Raw genomic sequence first — 26,463 nt, 5'->3', positions numbered from 1 at the left:
ATAAAATGTTTTTTCAGGAAAATTTTCTGCTTAAGTATTTGAACATGAATAGCAGTGTTACAATGCTATAAATAGAATTTTCTGGAGCAATCAACGAACCACGAAATCCATCTGTTGGAAGCCGGCGATTTGTACGAGTTCAGTGGAACGAGTGACGCGCTGACATAAATGCGATATTTGCGATAAAATTAACAGATAATGAATATAGAAAAATAAGCAATGAAATATATTTTATACGATTTTCTCGCTCGCTACCCTGCAAGAAGTATTTTTTTATATGTTTTGATTTGATTGAGCACGTATTCGATTGATTTATAATTAAATTGTTATTGCTACGAAATAATTTTGATGAATAATAAAAGTTAACAACAAAAACAAAGCTGTTTTATTTTTAGACCCATCATTGCTTCATTGTTTATTTATGATGAATTTGTACCCAGAAATAAGAAACGATAATCTTATTTTTAATGCCATGTGTTTTATTATTTTCAATTATTCCATAATCAAAGCATTATTAACAGACTTTTCAGAAACATTAACTTCATTAATTCCCTTTTAGTAACATAATATAAATCTAGTTCTTTATGTTAATGACGCTCAAAGACAAATTCATTCCCTTCACATAAATGCAAGTTAGATCCGTAGCAGCCTCTAAAAGATGGCCGCTAAATAATTCAAACAGGCTTTCATTCCACTGTTACCAATTCCATTTCACCTTTATCGTGTGAAGCAGAAAGTTTTAGGTTAATACATTTTAAAATGGATGAGATTTGTTTTATGTATCCAACAAAGTGAAATGTGAGAGCATCTGGATGAATTGAAATTCAAGCCTGTTCATGGTTCAGTGTTATTTATATTATGCGAACAATATTTTAAGAATTATTTCACAAATCGCTCCGAATACACACCATTGTTTGTCAACAGAATGAATTTGCATTAAAATTGAATGTCGTTCTGTGGAGCTATTGTTTGGTGATCGTTTTACTGATATTGTAAGAACATTTTGTAGCGTAAGCTTTTTTTAACGAAATACGAATTCGAGCTGTTTTAATTATAGAAAATTCTTATACAATTTATTTGGTTCAGTTGGATTTATTTCGTTAACATTATAATTAAAATGGACGTTTTGAATAATATAAAATAAACAGTACCCTTTAGTATTCGAATACAGATTAAACAACGTGACTTAACACGTATGTTAAAGCTTACGTTAATGTTATTGTGTTTGTGTGAAAGCGAGCATGTGTGTACACTGGCTCTATTCACACAAACAAGTAGCTCAATAAAGCCCCAGTAGGTATTTCAGCCGTGCTTTTCACTGTAAATTTAATGTTATAAAATGATTATAAAAAACGAATGCTTAAACCGTATAAACAATATTGAAAGAAGAAAGACTCTCAAGAAATCATATCGGTATTGGTTTCAAATGCTCGATAATCTTATCATATTATCTATATTCTTTAATTGCACATGTATTTTTACTTATAAAATAAACAATGAATTGCCACTAGCTATAGCAAAATCGATACCTATAACGTTAAAACATTTCATTATTTCCGCTTAAATTCTCAATAATTGGAAAAGCTTATACAGAGCAAATAGCTGCTCATTTCGAGTGAAAAAAATCAAATTGCATTCGTTTGATCATCAAAGCCATTCATTACGCCGAGTTAATGCGGCAAAGCATCCAATTTATTAAAACTAGGCTTCGATATAGGTTAGTGAGTAACCAAACGGCGGAACTTTTTAATTTATATAACGAAAAGGTCGAATCAGAGCTATCACTTCGATATTTGCGGAGTTACGCGAATAGTGCTGATTGCTTGCTCCAATATATTTGTACATAATTGAAACGTTTTCACCTGACGTGTGTACTTTACAATTTCCGGGTTGTTTGGATAATTATTTTGCCCTTTTGTTTCTTTATTGCGTTAATTGATGACGGAAGAGTGATTCGGATTAATTTATTTGTCAGAACGTATACAATGTAATAAAGACTTTAAATATATAACAAATCATTTTAAATTGCCGTATTAGTTGGTACCTATTTAAAAAAAATATTAATCCCTTTTTCATTTCGCCTAGTAAAAAACCTTTCATGAAAATGTTATAAAGAACTGATTAAGTTCAATAGTTTAATAACGACCAAACACTTTATATGGTACCTTAGGTAACGTTTTCTTTGTATAATCGGATACCTACTATTTGAGAAGAATTTAACAAAACAATTCAAACCGCGTGAGTAATTTGTTACTTACATAATCTAAAGACACTAAAGATATTTTAATTTAGTTCAACACTGTTCAATATACATTTCAATTAATTCTTATTCCCAATAACTCGAGTAGCGATCAAATAGATTCCAATCAAACTTCGCTAACTTGCTTCAATTAAACCGATCGTGAAAGCTGATATATTTATGTAAATAAATAAACATTAATCATCGCTGGTTTGATTAACAGTTTGTTTCTAATTAATTGAATGATAACTGGAGATTTTCCGCGATTTTGGACACATTCTATGGGATTTGAATGATGGTATTTCCATGGTAGGTGGTATATACGTATATAATAATCCTTATAGGTACAATAAAAATATAATTAAACTACATCTAATTTTGATACTAGTTCATTACATATCATAGAAGTATTTATTATTATTATTATCAAACGTAATTGCTTCTACGGCTTTTAATTCATGTCACAAAATAGCGCTGAATCTAACTTATTTTTATTTGAATCGCTTACTGCATTATATCTCCACTTCTACAAAAAAGTACTTCTAGTCCTTAGTTCCTTAGTTTTCTTGCAAAGGACCAAAGCGATTAGGACATCAAGGGACCGAGACATTTCAAATGTTGCTTTCAAGATAGGAACAAAGAAACTCTGGTAACTTCTTAAATCTGACGGGCTTTGGATCCAGAATTGTAAATCTGTACTGAAACTAGAAACTACGACTCTATTTTTAAGCAACTGAACACTTGAACTTTTTACATATAAACTATTACTAGAATATAAAAACGAATTACTTTAAAATTTTCTATTAATTCACCAATTTGCATGAACCGAATTAATCAAAGCAATCGAATGCAGGCCTAAATTATTTATAGTTCGATTTACTAACAAAATTTATCATTTATATTATGATGAAAACAACTTTTAATATAGCATAAAAATTTCTGCAACGGCTCTGAAAGTTTTTAACAAACTTACCGCAGACCACGCATAAATTTAAAGTATATTTAAAATGTAAGAAGTTTGTAAAGTTTTCTGTTTTCTAATAATATTGATGATGTACGGGCTGCGGTAAGAAAAATAAATGTGAATCTCTCATAATTTCATTTTGATAAATCATATTTGTTTTATGGTCCGGGAGCCAGCAGCAGATTTTATGACCAAGTTCCTCTCAAGCGGTAATTAGTAAAATGCATCAAAGTAGAGTATTATGAAGCCTCGTGAACGTCAGCTGGAGCTCGGTTGGGGGGAAGAGCGGTTGTAGCCTCCCGTATCAGCTGACGGTTTTTCCACCAAGATACAGCCAGCTGACATATATATTTATCCACAGTTACATATAAGCTATCATCAGGTAAATTTTTGTTTGAGAGGAAATAACGGAAAATAAATTTTTCTTTAAATTTAACTTTCATGTTCGAGACACCAGCTGACGTATAATACACCATGTTGTAACCAGCTGACAATTTTTTGCGTTGAGATATTGGGTTAGCTACAATTTGACAAATTTTTAGCTGAGAGGAAATGAATGAATGAATGTATTTTTTTTCCTATGTGCGTGGGAGGCTACAACCGCTCACCCCCCCAACCGAGCGCCAGCTGACGTTCACGAGGCTTTATAATACTATACTCTCATGCGTCTGACGAATTATCTCTTGAGAGGAAATAGTTAACCAAATTTGCACCTGGCTCCCTAACCATTATGTTAGATTTCAAAACTATTGTAGATGTAGGTGTTTTCATTATATTATAACTTCTCAAATATTTAATAAACTAATTCTGTTTGCACCATTAAATGGAATTTTATCATGTGATTTAATGATAAACAAATAAAAAACACAAATATCATCATAATATTTTAAATAAAAAAATGTAATAAAAATGTATATACGTAACTCAATAAATTATTAAAATCAGAATGTAGGAATGTACCGTTCGCATATGCAAGATTCCAAGCCATGCTTTGCTTTCAAATTTAATTATAAACAAAACCAAAGACTTGACCTCTCACCGTATTCATATTACTATTTAATAGGCACTGTCCTCAGCAGTGCCACAAGGGGATTACTATGACACTCAAAATTTAATTAAACCTCCCTCTGAAGACTTGCTACTCCAAGATTTCACAAGTTTCCTCTAAGAGTCTACGCTTAATTCTATTTTAATATAATTAGAAGCTTTCAGCGCTGTGAAAATGTCAGTCGAAAACAAATTAACATGTTTAATATAAATCTGAAAACGGATTGAGCGCTGAAAGCGGGAAATTGTCAATTTCTGCGCCAGACGACCAGCGGCCGGCGACTGTAATTACGATGAAATAGGCATTATGCTCCTTTTTCAGAGCCATTTCAACCCTTGAGTGCAAGAGGAATAAAACGGATTATTGATTTAAATATTGAAAACGACTCGAGCAAATAACATTCCATAATAAAATGCCATTATTACGAGTTTTCCCTGTTTTTATATCGAATCCGATGTCTATTGCCCAAGACAAAAAGGGTAAAAAGATGAGCAAATTCTAATAGAAGTTAGATTTGTTATTTTATTGCATGTAATGTATTTTTAAGATTACATTTTTTATCTTTTTGGATAGCTGTAAGCCGTCGTAGAAAAATAGGGATATTATCTCCATGCAGTTTCTTGGTAAAGGGGTTGTAACCTGACGATATAAATATAACCATGACTAGCAATATATCCCCTACGTATAGCCACATATCCGCAATGCAGATATCTAGGGTAACGGCACCAGTGGTCAGCCAGGCACCAGTGATCAGCCTATTGCGTTGTTTATTGGCCATAAATATCGCTGTAATCAAAATAACCAAATCACGCGCACTTAAATAGAAGCTCTGTTTCGTTATTGGTTCATGCATCACGCGAAAGGAGCAGCAGGGGGTCAGGGGAGAGAAGTAAACACGTTCGAACAGGTGCTGTCCGCCGACAAGAGCAGAAGTGTCATGTCTGCAATATTTTTTGTTTCACGTGGTGCTCTTTTGAAAGGTGAGAAATAACATATTTTAGTATGAAATGTGATTGTGTTTTATAGATAATAAATTTATAGATTACTTATAGCATTTAATTTTATGAAATTTGATAAAAAATATTGTTTTTTTACTTAAAAATTTGAGGGGCTGACCATTGGATACTGATTTTTTATGAAAGATCCAATGGACAGCCCCTGGGGCTGATTACTGGGATTATTCCTAATTGTTAGAAAACCCAGTGGTCAGCCGCATTTCAAAATATTTTTTCAAGCGGCTGACCACTGGGTCTCAATCTGTGGTCTCAATGATCCAGTATTCAGCCACGATGTTATTGAAATAATATTTTAAGTATAAATGCGAATGTTTGTGTTTAAATCTATAAGTAATACTTCATGTTAGTTAAGTTTTACCTGAAATAATGGTATTATGTGTATTCATATCCAAAAGTTATTATTGTTCCCTTTTTTTCTAGCTAAAAATGCCGCCAAGACAACAGTATCCTCCAGAGAAATCCTCCGAAAGAGATCCTCCTGTGGTTGATTATAATTATATATATTGTAGATTATAGATACATCAATAGGACATATTATAAACTAATATCGCTGATTTTTTTAAAAAGAATTATTGTTATTTTTATGATAAATAATAAGAAGTTCCTAGAAAATAAGAAGACACAAAGAGATTGTAATAGTATGTTTAAAAAAATATTTGTATTATGTGCGATATACATTTTTTTGTGCTAAGTGAATCGTTGCTATGAAAATGTGATTAATATAGTTGATTTTGATATAACATTGTTTATTTTGATCTCATAATTAGTTATACTTACTAAAGGCTGAACACTGGGTTCAACAAGGCTGTTTATTGGTTTTTAGAGGCTGTTCACTGGGACACTGGGCCATTTTTTGTTTAAAATTAATTATATATTTTACTAAGAGAATTATTGTTTTTGATTAACGCTGATTCGAAACTACAATAAACAATAAATCCATACATGTTGTACGTTTTTTTATTCGACGATTGTTGTAGAAATGGCAATTGTCAAAACTTCAAAAAGCTGTTATGAGGCTGACCACTGGTGCCTTTACCCTATATCCGGATCCAAAGAATTGGCACGTGAGAAGCATCGCGAATACCTTCACTCCATTACAAGACCCATAACCATTTCTATCTAGGTCGTTGTTATCTAAATTATTTCCGGAGATCGAGCAGATGCCTGATAAGAAGGCTTACAGGATCGCGCTTTCAAACGAATAGTTTGAGATTCAAATAAAGTGTAGAGAAATCAGCTCGCTTTGTCCTTATTCCTTTGTCAGGAAAATAAATAGACACTCTTGTAAGAAAAGCTCTGTGGAACATATTTACTAAATATTCAGTTACTTTATGATAATGTTTTGGAATCTTTAAAAATAAATGGCCAAAGTTTTCGAGGTCGTCAGGATATCACCTCTAAAAGTTTGAAATCAAAAGGTGAGGTCAGAAGGTAATGCACCAAGTTTCTGAAAGTGTCCCTTTTAACTAAGAAAGTTTTGGGCTAAGATTAGCCGTCCAAACTTTACATTTACCGAACTGACGTTTAAAGTGCCTAAATCGATACCACTTAGTCCACGACAAAGCAGTAAAAAGCAGTGCTTTTTATTTGACTTATTTTAATAGAAGGATATTTTAATACAGGTTTACTTCCAACATTTTGTTGAGAGCTTCAAATTGGTGCATAGTTGCGATAGGAAAAGAAGTTTCCAGGATATGGGCGTTCTTGGTGAAACAGGCATTCGGGCAGGATATAAGCACATACCTATATACATTTGGTATATAATAGAACGTGACCCGAACATAACATTCGTCTGTATTGTGGTCGAACGGATGCTGTGCGGAATTTGTGAAATTAAATTCTATTTGACGCGTGTCACGAATGTACGTTTCATTAAGTGGGAAATTCATATGTGCAGGCTATTATTTTTGTGATAGCAAGTTGATAGCTGAATAATATTTTCGATTAGAATTTTAAAACTGATTTCCATATAAATTTTATATAAAAATATTAAATGTATTTTATTACATTTTTCTATTTTTCCTTTGTAAAACGTCAGTTCAAATATTTCGTGTGAAAGGTATTAGACTAACTTGTATATCCCATACGCTCTTACCTGCACGAAAATCATGTAGAATATTGCCTTTAGTTTTGTGGCATTATATTTAACTTGTCAATATTGATATCAGGTATGATTTAGGGATGTAAGTTATCGATAACCTATTCAGTGTGGCTCGATGAAGCTGTCAACCCATCAGAAACATTGCTACTCGATAACTGATACCAATTTGATACCAAAGTAGGAGTGGGCCCAGAGCTATATACCGATAGGCCTTGGTGATGATATTCATAGGAGAATAAAATATAAACTAAGGACAGGAATGATGAATACAATACAGAAGTAATGTGGCGTAGAAAGAAATGATCTTTTTACATGGGACATTTTAAAAACTTTTCTTGGAAAAATATGTTATGACTGTACTCGAATTTATTAAATAACATATTTTAAATAAAAAAGTACACACTACAATTTAATCATATAGATTAATCAAGTCCTTTATTTACATAAGCATAAACCCTCGAAGCCTCGTAATGCGTAGTCTCCTCTACAAACATACCTTGTATACTCTATATCCGTAATATAGTAATAATATCCTTGTTGAGAGCAAGTATTAGGTCCTGCCTACTGAACTGATAAACGTTCTCTATCCACCTAGATCTTGTGTTTGTTTGGCAAATAGGTTGTGTAGGGTAACCGTGACTAACATCCATGACGGAACGTCTATCGACCACTGGTGGACTGATTATACAGTGCCCCTTTGTAGACATTCTCCCCTTTCTCCTGTAAATAAGTTACCATTCGAACATAAACTCATTTACACTCAGAACAAGAGGCGACAACTATATTGATTTTTAAATGCTTGCAGACGCTCATAAAAGTTATTAGAGTTGAATCATTTTGGTAATGTTTTCCAATCTTCAAAAAATATAACTCTCCCTTTCATCACATATCATGATAGCAATTACCATTCAGTATACAAAGCTGAAGGCTCGTTATATTGTGGCGTTGTATAAATAAAGTAATTTGACAGATCTCTAATTCCACTAAAACCCAACAAAGATCTACTCAACATCAGAAATGTAATTACACTCAAACCGGAGTTTAAACACTTCCATGATGAGAGCTCTAAACCTTCGCCAGAATAATTAACATATCCAAATTAAACTTTTACCAACATAATATTCAAATCAGATACTCATTCTACGTCCTTGTAAGGTTAAGTACAAACACTTTCATTATATGCCAGACGGTTTGTAAATATATGTATGTAATTATTATAAGAGCTTATATTCGAATGTCGTGTGCCAATCCAATCAAAATTGAAGTAGGTAATAGGATCCTATTAGTTGAGAGAACAATTTCATAAATTGTATTAATATAAATGTAACTGGCTAACTAATATTACGTTTGAAGGATGATTATTTTACTATTGTGTTTGTGTTGTAAGAACCTTAAGGAACATACCAATTCAAGCGACTATAAACGATAAAGTAAACAAAACTGTTTGCATTTCTTCCCCTCGCAGCTTCAATTGACGTATTTTCTTGCACAGAGCTAGTTAAGGGAACAGAGACTTGACATTTATTTTTTCTGTAAATATATCTCAATGTTACATGAAAAATGCAAAAGCTACGAATGTAATAAAAGAAGTAAGGTAAGTGAAGTAGCTACATCATTATCAATAGTATTGTTAATTTATTTGTCTGTAATTTAAGAATGAATTAATGAGTAATGACAAAACAATTCGAATAAAAAACAAGATACTGGTGTTCACAAGAAATAATATGAAGTGAGCAAATCTTTATTTAAAGCTGTAACACCATTTTACCGCTACAAATTTCACTGCAATAAGGGAGACGGAAAACAGAACTCCAGTCATTTCTACATAAGTTCAAGTTAATATTTGAATTAAATTTCCAGTAATTATAAACATCTGTTTAGTCATAATTCATCGTTGTAGGGGACAGCATGACTCAGAGAATTAACATTGCAGCTAATAACAGTGAATCACGCGTCCACGGGTCGATAACGTCTAGACAAATTCATGGACTGCAGTATCGAATATATTAGGAAGCTGTTGTTATTATTACAAACTATAATAATTGGAAATTTACTCGATGGGTCTTGTATAGTAACACATCAAACTTTAATGAGAAGGCATTAAGTTTAATGAATAGTGTGTTTCATTAGTATCGTATGTGCAATAGATTAAGGTTAGATTTTTAGCATTGTATTAAAATATAAAATTGAGTATGAGGGTAAAATATTGCTTCGTTGTGTTATGAGGAGGATATAATGAAATTAGGAAAGTACACACGCAAAATAATCTTCGATGCTTCCAAGTCCTCGGATAAAATGTATAAAAAAACATCAAAAGTTATCTTCAAACACACTTCTGATAAGTCCCTAAATATATGCACCCCAGGTCGTTAACGTTCAGATTAAAAGTGCATCAGACATCTGAGAAAATATATTGCTATTTTATGTATTTCACGACTTCAAAATTGCTATTTGGTTCCTAGTTTATCATGAATTAGCTTCGAAAAAGTTAAAAAAGAAAGGTCACCTGAGCAGGAAGTTCTGACATAGATGGATAGCTTTTCCACCGACTTTAGTCGTTAAGTCATCATGATAAAATTGTACCCAATTTCGGTGGACTAGAGAATTTTTGGTACGCTTTTTTCAGTCATCAGTGATTTTCTTTAATATTCAAATTACCTAAGAGGTCACTTGAAAGTAGTTCCGTTATACAATATTTCTATTTTTGACGTGACAACGTCTTATAATTCGATAGAGCCGGCTGCACGCACGAAAAAGCATGACTCATGCGGCGTTACCTCGCTCTGAGGCGTTCCATGTAAGGCTTGAAGTGCAAGCGAGAGCGCGGAACGAGCGACAAAGAAGCACAATCGGACGTTGTCACGTTCAACTATCGTCAGTAAACCGACTTTACAGACAACCAATTTTTTTTAAGGTATACTAACTTATGATAATACGATTTTCATGAACGGAAAATTATCGCCCTGAAATTGAAACCCTATTTAAGCTATTAATAATATATTTAAAACTATCTCAAACACTATTCTATGCAGATTTTACGAAAACACAATAAATAAAAAATATGAAAAAACTCGGTAATATTTTATACGAGTTCATTTTACCTTTACCACTCGTATAAACCCTTTTTCCTAAAGAGATGTTATTTATAAAAGTGCTCTATTACCATTGCCGTCGCAGTAGGCACAAAAGGTAAGGGCGTATTTACAAAGCCATCAATCTAATCATTACAGCGAATAGCCCCTCATTCCGGTAATCACCGACCGTTTTCCCGCATGAGCCTACATTGAACGCAGAGTAAATGTTTTTGTACTAGTTTATTAGACAAAATTTACAGTTTATTGTCCAACGTTTTGTATTTACAGACAATTTGTTTAAAGGATCGTCTGTTTCGTTTAATATTCTATACGGTATAATTTGTTACTATACATTTTCAGATGACCTTTTTAGTTAAATTTTCAGTACGAATTATATTTGATAGATCGTAATAAAGTCAGTTTATGTAACGTGCTTAATTTATTGCGTTATTTGTAGCAATCAATATTCATACCTACATATTTTAATATTTGAATCGACGAATGAAATACCTACAAAATGCTTTGTAGCTTTCAATTCTAAACTGCAACAAATATGCAAAATTTAAATATGAAATTCAAAGCAGCGCTGATTACTGGGAAATTCTATAGAACAGTTTCAATGCTAACATATATAACATTGTTCACGAGTTTTAGTTAATGACAAGCTCCACTGGTATATCGAATATGCGACCTAATAACAATCTGATGGCAAAACAATGGCCGTTCATTACATGAGGTCATTTGCTGACGTCAATTAATACTGCTTTTGAAGCCATTGTTAGAAGTTCCAGCTCGATAAGCTGAAGTCCTTGTCATAAATCTCCACAAAATGAGCCGCTATTGTGGTATAACTTTTCATTTTTGCGGATTATCATAGTGGAAGAATAGCTGTGAACAATTGCTTTATAAAGCCTAGATGCTGGAGTTCCGTTGTTCTGAGTTAATTGATCCGACTGGCGGAAAAAGTTGCCCAAATTGTCACTTACCATAGAATATGATTGTTTTTAATTTACCTACATAACTTTCGGTATAACAAAAAGGTAAAAGCTTAATAAAAAAAGGCACACGTGTTTCAAAAATCTACTAAATATAGGTCACTATTGTCACCAAAGCATACATGAATGTACGACGTACCTATGTATACGCTAGCAACATTGAAAAATAGACATGGCGGGCAACAATACTGAAACGTGATTGGATCGGTTCCTCGAAATGAATTTAAAAGTTCGATATTAACTGGCAGCATTCAATTTTTTTCTGTTTTATCTGCTCTGAACAGGATATTACTGGTTCTAGTTCCTTTGATTGAATATCGACACTGAAGTTTGCGTTTTAATAATGGAAGAAATTTATTAAGTTAAATTTGAAGAAAATGAATAAAATTCAATTATATTACGGACCAAGGTATATAGTTAAAGATTATATTAAATCGAATAAATGTTTTTAACTATTTCGCTTACTACTAGTTACAAATTCCAACTATTCACCACACTTAAAATAACGTGAATAAAATCATAAATTACAAGCACTTTACGAGCATAAAAATTTCTTAAAAGCATTTTCCTGGTCGGAATAAGAAAATAAACCTTTTCTTACAGCTATGAATATTTCCATGGTTTTATATAAAAGACCCTTAAATAAAACGGTGCAAAACGTTCACTGAATTGGCGTGGACGGTCGAATATCGCAGAAAATAGAAAAAATAGAGCCCACTCTGACCGATGCGAATTTTTCAATCGATGGAGTTTGTCTCGAATACAGATTGATTGCATCCGAATTTTCAGCGATGGTTTTAAATAAAAACGGCATTCAGATTCGAATGATAAAGATTTGCCGAAATTATATGTTTTTGCCTTTGAAAACAGCTCTGAAAATGTTCTAAAAGTTTTGGTCTTCTTAATTTTCAACGCAATTTTCTGAATAGTAATGGAAATAGTGAATGGTCAAATCAATTTAATTTGCACACCTTTCCGAAATCACGGCCAGAGCTGCCTACTACTTCAAGTTCACATATGGAAGTTCCAATGACACGACAGCAGGCACTTGAAAATGTGATTGAAAGGCACAAAGCTTCAATCCGATAGATGCCCTGAACAATTTGCACGAATTTCAAGTGCTCAGCTAAGGATCATGCTTCGTTACCAGTTCCATTTTCAAATATTATTCAGTTCTTTTTATTTTATTTTATTGCCAGCCTGTTCAAAGAGTGAATAATATCGAGTGTTGTTTAATCTATGGTTAATGTGAGCACACACGATTGATAAAATACATTTATTAAAGCGTTGTAAAAGAGACCTAACTAAAACTGAGTACTGTGTGACTAGCAAAATTATTAGAAGTATATTTTATTACTTATACTGATACTTTATTTATATTTTATTACTTACATTATTCACTTGTTAATGTCGAGATAAGATATTATATTTGCATGCGGATTAATAAGTAAATTAAATTGTGAACGACCCTCGGGCATTATAATTCAATTTCGCTGTAAAATTTAAGTAATTAAAAAAGTCAACTCTTCCTGCGTATTACAAATATTATTTTACGCCTGTTTAGGTATTCTGGATACTTTCTGTTTGTAAAATAATTTAATTAAATTTTGACGAAGGACCTAAAATCTGTTTTATTTTTATGTTAACTGAGATGTAAATTTATATTTCTTTCTCATATATTTTAATTTTCACTAATTGCTTTTAAATTCTTTATTCTCGTAGAAAATTTACGCATACGGTAGAGTTTAATGTACTTCACGAAACATTACGAAGCCGAGTTCGCATTGTCATTTAGTACTTATGTATGTTAAAGACCCATGCTCGGGTTAGGCGCTTATTGTGTAGCAGAAAGGATGCATTTAGCGTATTATGAATTCTTTTTCTGTAATCTAAAAGGGAACGAAATAGAAGAAAATAGAAAGTGCAAGTCCAAGCTCATATTAATAAAAATTATGAACCCTTTTCCGTTTTCTCAATATTCATAAAAATATTATACGATCATTAAAAGAATATACATGTCGAAAAACTATACCAAAACTACTCATACTTAATGGCGTGCTTAAAATAATTTACTGTTACAAAAATTAAGTGCACGAAATGGCTTTTACGAGTAAAGTGAGGGAAATGTTATAGCGATAAATTAAAAGTAAAATTTAATACTGTTCTTTGATGTGCTTTTGAAGAATGGTTTATTCTTTTAAAAGCACAAACGAATTCATAGTCTATGCATACGCTAAAATATAGGATGCTTCTCTTTTCATTTTTCCATTACTAGAAGTCTAACTAATGTTAAAATATTATAATTATGAAATAGCGTTCATCAGTCCTCTGTCCTACTTGAGATGTTAAAATACCCACAGGGGAAAAGCACAGACATGTTTGATACATGTCTGTGGGGAAAAGACTCTACATTTTGCAGTAGTCTGTAGAGTGACCTTTTCAATGTTACAAAATATAAGCTATATATTTGCCTACATAAATATGATACATTTTCTAACCAAATGTATTTACTAATTTCGCAGCCCGTACATAAACCTACGCAATTTATTAGATTGTATGGCTCCAATAAGTCGCACAATCAGTAATACTGATTGGTCTATACAAAGCTACGTAGGGTAAACGCCCCGGTAGCCCCGGGCGTCACCTGCCAGAGGACGCCGTGTCACATACCCTGTTTATCGAGTTAACCGTTTAATGGTCGGAAATATGTTGATTGACGCTGGCTTTTTGTGTATCGAATTGTATCGTGTGTATTGGTGGGTGGGTGTGTTGCTTGCTGTGGTTTTATGTTTGTTAAGTTAATTTGGACAGAGTGCCTACATATGTAGACACAGAAATAAAAATGAACATAATGTATTCCCAAGCGCAAAAAGGGGAAAGATAGTTCTAGACGTACAAATGTATGCGATTTTCTGGTAAAATTTTGTAAAAGTATCGCTTTCAGCATAAGATATCTCAAAACTGATTCCATTGTTTTTACGGATACCATTTCTCAGAAGTTACATTACATATTCATACATCGTAAGAAAGGGCAAATCGCCAAAAAAGGATCGTTTTCACAACGGTCAAACACTTTTGCGCATTCACCCACATTTGGCCGTTAAATCAATATGTCCATGAACTACATAACTTTTATTTTACCCTAAGCACTGCATGAATCACGCGACCGCAACCCACGTCTAACTTCCTTCAATGTTAACATATTAATTGAAATCGATAATTTAACACGCTTACCGCTACCTTATAACTGCGGGATTGGTTTATAACTTCGTGTAGTTATAAATAGATCTTAGTTTATTGATTTAATGTTATGGCGAAACTAAAGGCCTTTACCTTGTAAAATTTATATGCTTGGGTACATTTATTATTGATGCCAGAAATAAACACTATTTTATACATTGGGTGTATAACTAAGTATAAGCTGCCTGTTCATAAAGACAGCGATTAAAAGCATTTTATCATAATCACTGAAAAATCTAAATCCTCTTATCATTAAGAGTGAAAAACTACATTGAAATAAGCTTTGAAAGCATGCTTAGTATGATACTCATAATATTTATAGAATTATTTATAAGGCTATTCACATAAAATCATTTCACGGTTCAAAGTCTTTCATAATACAGAGATTTGGGTTTAGCGAATACATTATAAATATACTTAGTTTTATCTTAACGCTTAATTAGACTCTTAAAGTGAAAATTTCTCGAGCTAATGAATTCCCTGAATGTCCTTGTGCGCTCATAACTTGGAAAGTATTTTCTATCCTTTACAAGGTAGGGTTGTCACTTTCAAGTTGTTTATATCAAAGGTCTAGTTTTGCGTAATGAAAATTCAATAATTACCTAATTAGCAAAGAATAATCAATGAACAATATTTATTTCGTAGGTATATATGTAGATAACTAAACATAAGTATATTTAGTATATGTAGATAAGAAAACATAATTTGGACAAAAAAATCTTCTGGAATTTGTTTTCCAAATTATGGTTTACGGTTATAGCTATTAATTAATGTTAGTAATTTTTTTTACAAAGAATGCAATAAGAGATTTCCATTCTTCACTCAAATCATAATCTGAAAAATATATTTGAAACCCTACTAAAAAGCGCAGAAATAGAGATAAAAAATAGTTTTCAAACAATGTAAAGACGACAACACACTTCTTTGAGATTCAAAACTAGAGCGAACTTTTTAAAAAGAATTTGAATATTTTATATTAATCTATGTCAACCCTGGCTTTATATATGCGAGACGTGTCCTTTATTCGTCGTAACGAGTTAGTTACTGAGCTCTCCACGGAAACGCTTATTACTTTTATGTGCTCAGACGGGATGAGACGAAAATTCTACCCTGTAACATACGTGCCTCTGGTAAGGGATCGCCAGGGAACTGACGCTTCTTTTACAAGTGTCAAATCTTAAAAATGCTCTCTTTCAATATGTTATTGTAAGAGAATACCGAAATTATTATGATTGCAAATGTGTATTAATTGCATAGAGACAGATTAGATTTCGGAAAAAGAAATCTATTTGATTTTGTTATGAAATAAAAATTCAAGTAGAGTAATTAGGGGGTGTACATTTGAATAAAGGGAACAACTGCCGTGCTTTACCCTAATTAACTGCACGCGGGCAAAACCACTGGATAAAACTAGTTATTAATAAGTCCAAAGAATAATACGTAAAGGGAATAACTAAACGTGACATCTAATATTAAAAATCGCTCATTAGATTTTCTCGACTTCAAAGGAATATTCGAGACCAAGTTAATATTACGGGATGAAATGAGAGAATATTAAAAGAGGTAGGTTAGTTTGAAAATCTCTGCAACTATAATCTAATTTAAAATATATTTTATGAAATTTTATTATCTTCTTGAATGACTAATGCATATTAAATCATGCTCATATAAAAGCTTAAATTAGCACTTAAATAATTAACCTCTATTTGACCATTTATATAAATTCCATGTGCCACAATATGCGAAAAATACAATTTAATAATAAATCATGCCATAATCACTACAAAAAAAACATAATACATAAAATTATTAATACACTTTTGCCTATTTTACGAAAAAAATACAATTTTAAGAAGAATAATTATTGTTGCAAAAGTTGCGAAAGCCTTGCAGCTTACTCATCAAGTTACACTAAAATACATTGTAATCTTATCCCTAACTATCACAGCGTCCATAACAAGAAATTATCCCTTCCCTCCGGCATTTCTATAACCTTAAAACGAGCTGTACTAACTTGGACCGTTATTCAAAAGTTGAAAACTAATTCAAATAGAGCACCGTTATGGCTTATCGTAAATCTTACCTATTTTATTAGTCTTATCCAGCTGCAAATTTTGGAAAGCTATTTGTGTTAATTTCCTGTTCACATTTGTGTTTTGTATGTTTCTAGACCTAATATATATATTTTTACATATTATTAGTAATATACTACCTACGCTATAACACTATGTCGCGGTTTACGTTATAAACGCGAATATAAAAGCTAACAATTAGCAAAAGATACGGAATAAGATTAAACAGGTTAAAAAATGTAACTAATATGTAACCAACAATATATAGAAGCAACTTTTATTTACTCTAAACTTTTTGTCATCCAATAAAGTCTTGTACACGGTGAAAAGGATTGTTTGCGTTCAAACTTTGCGGTATCGACAGGAGGAAGCTGCAATCTGTGACGGGGTATAGTGTCGTATTGTACCGTATATTTATAACCATATACTTTTTAGTCAATAGAGCCGCCTTGTTTCAGAATCATGGTAAGAAATAAGAATGGTAAGAAACAGATATTATAAACTTTATAAAGCACTTGTACGAGTGAGATGCTATGTTTTACTATGAAGAAATACCTATTTAAGAATAATAAATATCTACATAAACACGGGCTTCAACCAATGAGCGTAAAACACGTATTTTAATAGAACATTATGTGATATCATTGTAACTAAAACATCATAAATTAATTAATCAAAGTTCTGAACAAATCTCAAGTGATCAAACACAGAGGAGTCCCACACACCCTTTGAGTGGCAAGTTTCACTTAATATAGAATTCACTATTCGCATCTAAAGCAAATTAAATTATACTAGTGTTGCTTATTATAATATTAATTAGTTTTATAATTAGTATATCTAACTCGGATGTACATATAGTGATCGATTTCCTTTATCCCTTATAATTCTAACCCTATTCACCAATTTATTATAATTAAATTGAAATTAATACGCTATATTATCTTGCCTGTTAATAAGTAGATTATTACAAAGATTAGTACGTATGAATGGAAGAGACTTAAATGCGCAATTAAATTCGTCATCTAATAACGGTATGGTATTTCATTTAGACATGGTTATATTTATTACACATTACGCGAGCGAAATAAGTAAACTGTATTGTATAACGTAAGAATATAATTTGGCACGTTCTGAATACAGATTCAATTGAATATATTTCACAAAAGACATCTAAAAAGGGCACAAACCCTCGCAAAATAAATGCTAAAAATAACACATCATTGAATAACGCAACCGCTATATCATATAATAATTTTAGATACCCTACACTATAAAAATCCTATACAAAAAGATAATACAAAAAGGCGAAGGCCTGAAGGCAAGATAAGATGTAATGCATCGTTTGTGAGTGATACAACGCGCGTCCGAGCCAACAATTGTTTTTTATCTAAGAATTGTTGCCTAAGGAGTAAGGTTAGCTACATTTAACTAGGAGGAAATGATGCGTAGTCCGTTAAATGCTCGCATGTTTCCCTTGCGGATAAAAGGATAGGTCTCGTTATTGATATAAAGTTTTGGGTTTATTTTTATAAAATAAGTATAATAGTACTGTAATATAGATTTGTTATATATTGTATATAGATTTTATGTAGAATTAAAGTATAAATAAATTAAGGTTCTCAAAAGAATGTTTTATTCTTCCTTGAAACTCTGAAGCGCAAAGCTCTACATTGCCTGAAAATCTTACACATAAAACCTAAGCGCGTGCACTATCAGCAAAGGGATTTAACAGCAAACAGCCTATGAAATTTATTACGACTATTATTAATAAATTATACAACTTAAATGCACATTAAACCACTAGTGTAGCGGTTACAGTTAACAAGTGATCAATAATCAAATCGACTGTCTCGACCACTTAATTAAAAAGTAAAAATAAAAGAGAACAGTGAAATTCATTAATAATCATTAAATATAGCTGGCAACTCGGCATCGCCGCATAATTGGTTTCACTAATTGCTTGCGAATCTTAACGTAATGAAAGAGAACTGTATTTATGCTTTATTTCATCATTTTAATTGCTTTGTCATCTTGATGTAATTTTAATATCTGTCGCGTAACAATTTTATTGTACACTGAACATTACCTAAAATGAATTGAAACGAAGTTTGTATTATTTCAATAATTATGCTTGCTTGGAGAGTTGGTTATTTACTGTGACATTTTAAATTTTATTAATAATTAGGTATCACAATTTAATTTATTCTTTATGCAAAGTAAATTTAACTAATTGAAGACTTCGTTTAATGAAAGTAGATATCAAAGGTGAAAGGCCACTTATATTATTTCAGGCAATTGTGAATGTTTTGTATATAGAAATATGTATATTATCAATACGTCAGACGTAAGCACAGACCTCTAATATTAACTATACTGTGACGTAAGTTAGTAGACAAGAAGACGGCAAATTTTCAGGAAATATAGATATGACCGCGCCGAATTCAAAGTTTTGTTTGAGCCAAAAAAAAACCAAATTTCCCTCGCTTAATTGTATTCTCCTGTCCTGTTTGTGTATATCTCCATATACAGTTAAATGAAACATCCTTTGCATAAATGCAAGTTGCATTCCACACATCGCAGTGTCCGTGTGGAATTTCATCGTCGCATATTCCATATTGCAATATGGAGGCATTCCGTGTGCTGGGCAGACAACAATCCGCTTTAGTTTTGTTGCTTTCAGCTCAGACTGACAATTATTTTACTTATGCGGTTATGGTTCTCACTTTTGCTTCTATTTTGTTGTGGAGGTGTGTCTAGTTTTAATGGTTTAATGAAATAGAGCAATGTGGATAAATATGAATAATATTAAGAAAATGCTAATTTTTATCTACTTACAGCCTTACTTATAAACACCTCTTAAATTTAAGAGCCTGTCTTAGCTGTTGATCAATTAATGTTTAATTTATCTACTTGTTTAAAATTGTATTTCTAATCTTTAATAAAATATTTAATTACAAATCAAGCTAAAGCTTTTTTTTATCCGTCTCATTTTATATGAAATATCGTAAATATTAATACTATTAATACACCGTAGTTAGAGCTTTTTACGTCTAGACGAAGCTATTTAAAATCCCCGCTGCGGAGTTCTTAAAAACGTTATTTCGTATAACATCTCGACTTTAGAACAACCCGGCACCTTTAAATACTGAAATCTATTTTAAATCTCTCAAGCCCGTGCTGAAAGTTACCACTAAGCCACTTCCAACTCCGAATAAAAAGTTTGCAACATTCAGTCTGTCGCCGTGTCTAAACTAAGTTACGCGATTCTATCTTATAAATGGCTTTAAGATACACTGCATAGTTTGTACAACTTTCCAATTGGATTTCCCAGGATTGTGCTGAAGAACAACAATCTTTACCGATGGGCTTGCGATGTTTGAGCTACGTTTTATTCGCTCTTGTAGGGCCGTAATTACTTATCAGGGATAGTTCTGTTGATTAACTATCTTTTCTGTTAATTTAACTTTCGTAATCAAACGAAATTGTATTGAATAAAAATGTTAAATGTGTTATGCTTATTACATTTAACTGTTAACTATACTGCTCCTCCTAAAGCATAAAGTGGACAGATTCAAGTAAATCATGATTTATATGTAATGTGTATAAACGAATATATTCATAAAATGTCTGTAGGTATTTTTTATAAAAGGTTATCTACAGAATAAAGAAAATGAATTTGTTTGCGACATACTATAATCACTAACGATGGTTAAAAAGGAAAAAATATATCACATGCCACCTAATTACTTGATGAAATGGCAAACTAAATCTAAAAATGTAAGCGATATATAAACCATAGGTACTACTTAGATATCCCGTTGCGATGACTTGCGATTTTACAAGTACTCTCTTATCGTCTCAACTATATCACATGGGAATATTGCAGTCTAAGTAATAACCACAATAGCCTGACGCAGCGTTATATTCCCGGATTACATTATAACGATGTTATCGACCAGTACAATTCGGTCCAGAACTAATTTTGTAGGGTTAATAAGTGTACGAAATGATAAATGTTATAATTCCCGTAATATCAAAGTGTTGTAATTTCACCTTTACAAATTACATGAGTTAATGTTAATGTGTGTTTTAGTAAGTGGATTCCTACAATGAGGGTAAACCTTACTGGCGTCTTGCGTCTGCGTAGGTACTCATTAGATATTATTTTTCTTTGCTACAAATAATATGACACAATTATTTAAAGGGTGGGTGGAAGTATTTATGAACTGCTCTACAAATTATACTGAATCAGAACTCCACACAATGGAATATTTTGATATTTGAAAAGTTATGAGAATTTCAATTATCAATATCACTGAGTACTTTCAGAACTAATAAAATGATCACAAAGAACCGAAAGCCAATCTCGTTTCCTAATCAAAAAACACAGCAAGCCCACATTAAATATAGGATCGGTGGAAGCCAAAAAGTTTCATTAGTGTGAGCACCCGTTCCTTTGTCGCTAAAACAAAGATCAGAGAAAATGTGCGCTCCACTTTTTCTTTTAGATGCAGAAAAATAGAGGCTGGGAAAGAGATGTTACAGTAATAATGAAGCTATACGACGCTCGAAAATTGTCTCCATTCTGCATATTGTGCTATAATACCTTCATATAGTCGGGGAAATTGTAGAAAATATTTCAGGAAGTGCATAAAAATTGCGGCTCTCCCTAGACTGCATGTTGAATATGAAAATGAACGAATATACCGTCTTTAAATTGTGGTATTGTGCGGGAAATTTTATATTTACAAATTGCAAAATGACGAAACAAAACATTCTTTGTAACGACTTCTGATGCTTTTAGATTTTACTGTGCATTTTGTCTTGTCGTATTTTATTTATGTGGAGAACTCTGAATATTGCTTCCATGTAAAACCAGCTCAAACTTTGTTTATACATACCTACATGAAATACGAGTATACTACGAGAACGATACCGAATTGAGTTGATAAATAAAATATTTTTATCGATCTAAGAGATTATTATATAGGGAAGGGACTTATTAAATTCAATATGACAATCTTTCCATGCTGTAATCATTTATAACTTAAGCGATGGCCTATTGTGAAAATAAAATGTTTATGGTTTGCATTAGATATCTATAGATATATGCCTGCTTGGCATAAGTCTCGATATTTATTATCACTGTTTACCAACTATTCAATATTCTAAGAAACGTTCTAAAAGCGTGAAAAACGTAACTTGCATTTATTTAATCACCAGTAAGATTTCGAATAGAATTCATCAACTAAAAGGCGTTATCTACAAGTGGACACACCCACAATGAACACCAATTCCATCTGAGTGCGACCAAGTGAATCAGTACAATGAATGAATTACATGAGCGCTGTTTATTTGATAAGGTTGCTCTTGGGATCTTTATGCACCCGACGTATTCACACTATTTAATATGGCTTTGTCACGAGGCTTTAGTGTGGACTTTTCACGAATATTCAATCATTTCACGAATTGTATTTTAATAAAACAGCTAAGTATCATAGCGATAATACTGATAATACTAAGTTACAAATCGTTTCACTTGTCAAAAATTATTTTCCTTTTTTACGACTGTTATTTGATATTATATTCAAATTCCTTTGTCTAAAAGGACAGTATTTAATTCGTTTTCCTTAATTATAAGTTACGATTGCTAAAATACCAACAAGAAATAAATCATTAAAAACTTCAAACGAACTAGTGTTGCCGAACTATCGATAGTTTGACTATCGATAGTTGACCTTGAAAATAAGTCAGAATATTATCGATAGCACTATCGATAGTATCGATATTATCGATACTATCGATACTATCGATAGCGTTAATCATGGAATACTATTGATGAACTGCAATAGTATCGATAAAATCGATAGTATTGATTGCCAATAGTTGCTATACTATCGATACTGTCGATAGTATCGATACTATTGCTACTGAATATTGCAACTACAATCGATACTATCGATAGTACTGATACTATCGATAGTTTTGAGCTATCGATAGTAGTAAATTGTGCAATAGTATTGTTCACGATTTCTTGGTATAATGGGTCAGTCAGTGCCACCGACCCATATTATGACTCAGTTTAAAAGTTAAGACTAGTATTTGGTTTAATCGTTGTAATAAAGAGACATCTAGTTCTAACATCTAGTTCTCTGTCATCCACTATAATATTATTGATAAAGCAATACTATCGAGAAAAAGGTCACTATCGATGGGACGATATTATCGATAGTATCGACACTATCGATAGTATCGATAGTTCGTTCGATATTGAGCTTCGATAGTATCGACACTATCGATAGTATCGATAGTTCGTTCGATATTGAGCTTCGATAGTATCGTTACTATCGATGGTATTGCTATGTGTCGATAGTATTTACGCTTATAGGACTATCGATACTATCGATAGTATCGACACTATCGATAGTATCGATAGTGCTATCGATACTATTGCTTTTCCCCAACTATCGATAGTTAATCGATAGACTATCGATAGTGGACTATCGAGCGGCAACACTAAAACGAACGTAGCGTAGCTCATTAAGACGCGGCCCGTTTATATTTTCAACCACAACACATTAAAAATCTTTCTGGTGATTACAAAGTGAAATATGACAAACTCGAGTCTAATCATTCATACTTAAATGGTAAAAATCTCATCGAGAGAACACTGGCTTCGGGTACCATTAATTCTGGAGTTTTTTGCAATAGAATATGCTAATTGCCACTGTAATGGTCCCATTAACGCGCTTGCCAAACTAAGCTTACAAGCTACAGACAAACACGAAATCCTTGCCAAGTAAAAATGTCTTGTTTAATTACTTGTCGGTAAAGCCAGCAATGGATCGAATGGTGTTTTAACCTATTTTAGACTGCTATTAAAATTTGAAGCTCGTAGCGCGAGTTTTTTTTGTTGTAGGTACATATTCATTTTAAAACATATAAAAGTCTTAAAGATAGATAGGAATGAGTGATATAAAATATAGGTTTAATGGATTTAGGTAGAACTTAAAAATATATATGTTTTATTATAATTGTACTCGTGCAATGCTCGATTTATAGATCTGAATCAAAATTTAAAAAATCATATTACAATAGATATTTGTAAAATGCCAATTAGAAAATTTAAATGAACATTTTAATCACAAAATCCTTTCAATTTGAATATTAATTTAAGTAAGATATTGAAGGAGATTTCAAATACGTCCTGTTCAGAAGGCCGAACGCCTCCATTGTTTTATAAGGGTACTTTTCGTAGGAAGTTGAGAATACTGAATATAATACGGAGACTACCTCTTCAAATAACTCGTAACACAAAACATTATTTACAAATGGAAGAGAATATGAGCCAAATATATCAGAAAGTCAGGTATAACGAGTACCTACCTCGTATAAGAATATTGTAAGTTGAATATCGTGTTTCATTTGTTTTACCTAAGTACATATACGAACTTCACGACATAGGGCGTACACCCCCTTAAATGTCTATTTGAATTCCAGAGTAACAAAAGCCTTTCTCAATTTCTGACTAACTTGAGCCCTTTTCTCTCAAACATCTGTAGGCTATGAGGTCGTTTTTCTAATCGAATTCGTATGAACTATAAAAACGTAGATAATTCCATCCATCATAATCTAACATGACGTCACATATTAGCCTCATCGAGTCCATAAAGCCAAACAGCAACGATCACACGTGACAACAAAAAATATTACAAGCAAAATTAGCCCTAGAGTACACTTCCCCCAGTCAAAACGTAACCCTCTTTCATCGAACTGAAATATAGACAAACTCCAACACAAGTCAAGTTAGTGAGTACAAATAAAATGGTATTTGTATTGATTTAGTTTCCGCTACGTGTCTCGGCTCGGAAGGGTCGCTATTGCCCCCTTGAGACTACGCTTGTATGGTTTCCAACTTGACACCATGTTTGGGATCGAAATTTCACATCGCGCCTTATTATGGTGATAAGAATAAAAGCGATGGTAATCTTTGAAATTGCTCTTGAGTTATAGGTTAAATTAAAAAGTGTTTTATTAGACTAAAACATATTTTAATTTCTACGACCATCACTTTGCATTATTGAAGTCGTATACATTATTAAAGACATATTTAATCAAATAATAAACATTTAGCTATTTGATGTAGTTTTTTTTTTGTATCTACCGAACCTATGCAAATACAATTGAAACATAAATCGAATATATAACACAACAACCCCCATTCTACACCAAAGACATACGTACATCGTCTACGATTTCTAAAGTAGGTACATTTATACAACCTGTCACCATTACAATAGATTTCCCGAATAGCAACGGAAGAACCCAGCACTATGTCCCAGGGCAATGTTAATCATATTCCACGGCTTTGATTTTCGCCGAATAGTTGCTCATTACAATTGCAAACGAAGCACTTTGATCTAAGGATTTGTCTTTTGACTATCGCATTCGAATAAGCACTAATGTTAAAGCGAAAGTGCTTTGACATTTTTTGGTATTCTCTTTTGATTAAAAAAATAATAATTTTGTGTAAAATATTAATTGAAAACAAAACAAGGTACAAAAAAAGCAATAAAAATTGTCGGATATCCTTTGAAATAATTGCGATATGTTAAGGCGATTATACGAATAATAAAAAATGTTTGCGTGCACTAGTGTACACACGTAAGAAGTGAAACTTCTTTTTGACCTTATTTTTCAAAAAATAATTTACTATATGCAACTTTACAGAAATACGTCGAATCACGCGTGGTAGGGATAAGAAAAAGATGGCGCGTTTAACGGAAAAATGTCACGCGTAACGAAAAAATGTTACACTAAATTTTTTTCCAATCCTGATAAAGAAGTTTCAATTCAAAAATATTACGAATAATTACAGAAAAGTACCATCAAAAGCTGCACGTACTTTTTAATGTCCACATGGTCCGTAAAAATGTTAAAATCAATTGACTATTGAAATAAAATAGAGAATAATGCGTAATAAAATCGGTGGCCGTACTCGAAAAGAGCATTCAGATTTATTTGCGACACAAATTTAAGGCTCACTGTTAAATCTTTATGGTTGTCATAAAAACGACTATAGTCGCTTGTTCGGCCATTGGATAGCATTGTACATATTGTGGATTATCCGTTAGTCAATGAGAAATAAAAATAATAACGAGTGAGCTTGAGATAAATGCTATCGGGATTTCTCTTTTTAACGTTGCAAGGAATTGTCTTCTCGAATTTGAATATGGTTGTGATCTTTAGTTAAATTATGAAGTGTCGATTTGTTGTTTCTGTATTCCATATTGTACAAGACGTTATGTTCATAAGTGCATTCTTCTTCTCCTATATCTTACATTTCATCAACAAGCAACTTTGACCCCATATTTTCTCTTTACTCATCATCATTTTATGACGCTTACATCTCCGTATGGTTTTATGAAATTCTTTTGCACATAAAATATGTTTAGTAGATCAGAAAGCTGAAAGGTTCCAAATCTTGTCTATACAAAAGTAGCTCTTAAAACCTTAGCTAGGACTTCAGTAATGACTCAATAAACCCTGCGGTCATTCACCTTTTACGACTGCTGAATTCAGGGATAGGGGAAAATGGCTGATAAGAATTTATTGTATGACATTAAGCCATAAATATGAACATAAACGTTTTGTATGGAACCTTCGAAATAATGTATTATGGACATTAAACAAGTTTATAAGGTGCAATAATTA

At 32.3% G+C, this 26,463-nt stretch overlaps 2 protein-coding genes and 1 long non-coding RNA gene across 10 annotated transcripts in view; 2 read left to right on the top strand and 1 right to left on the bottom strand.

Annotated features, from left to right (window-relative positions):
• The window catches only part of LOC149486965 (uncharacterized), a 216,898-nt gene that overhangs the window by 109,988 nt on the left and 80,447 nt on the right, over window positions 1-26,463 (top strand). The window lies entirely within an intron of this gene.
• The window catches only part of Appl (amyloid-beta-like protein), a 110,823-nt gene that overhangs the window by 24,164 nt on the left and 60,196 nt on the right, over window positions 1-26,463 (bottom strand). The window lies entirely within an intron of this gene.
• Window positions 4,971-6,292, top strand: LOC149486969 (uncharacterized). Its single transcript, XR_016315838.1, has 2 exons — window positions 4,971-5,231; window positions 5,688-6,292. It is a non-coding gene; the product is annotated as an uncharacterized LOC149486969 (long non-coding RNA).

Source organism: Colias philodice, chromosome 7 (assembly GCF_061535455.1).
Source record: "Colias philodice isolate Cphi_HAF_F1 chromosome 7, ilColPhil1 Martin Lab GWU primary, whole genome shotgun sequence".
Taxonomy (NCBI): domain Eukaryota; kingdom Metazoa; phylum Arthropoda; class Insecta; order Lepidoptera; family Pieridae; genus Colias; species Colias philodice.
The sequence above is the reverse complement of the archived record's forward strand: the minus strand, read 5'-3'. Positions and strand labels throughout refer to the sequence as shown.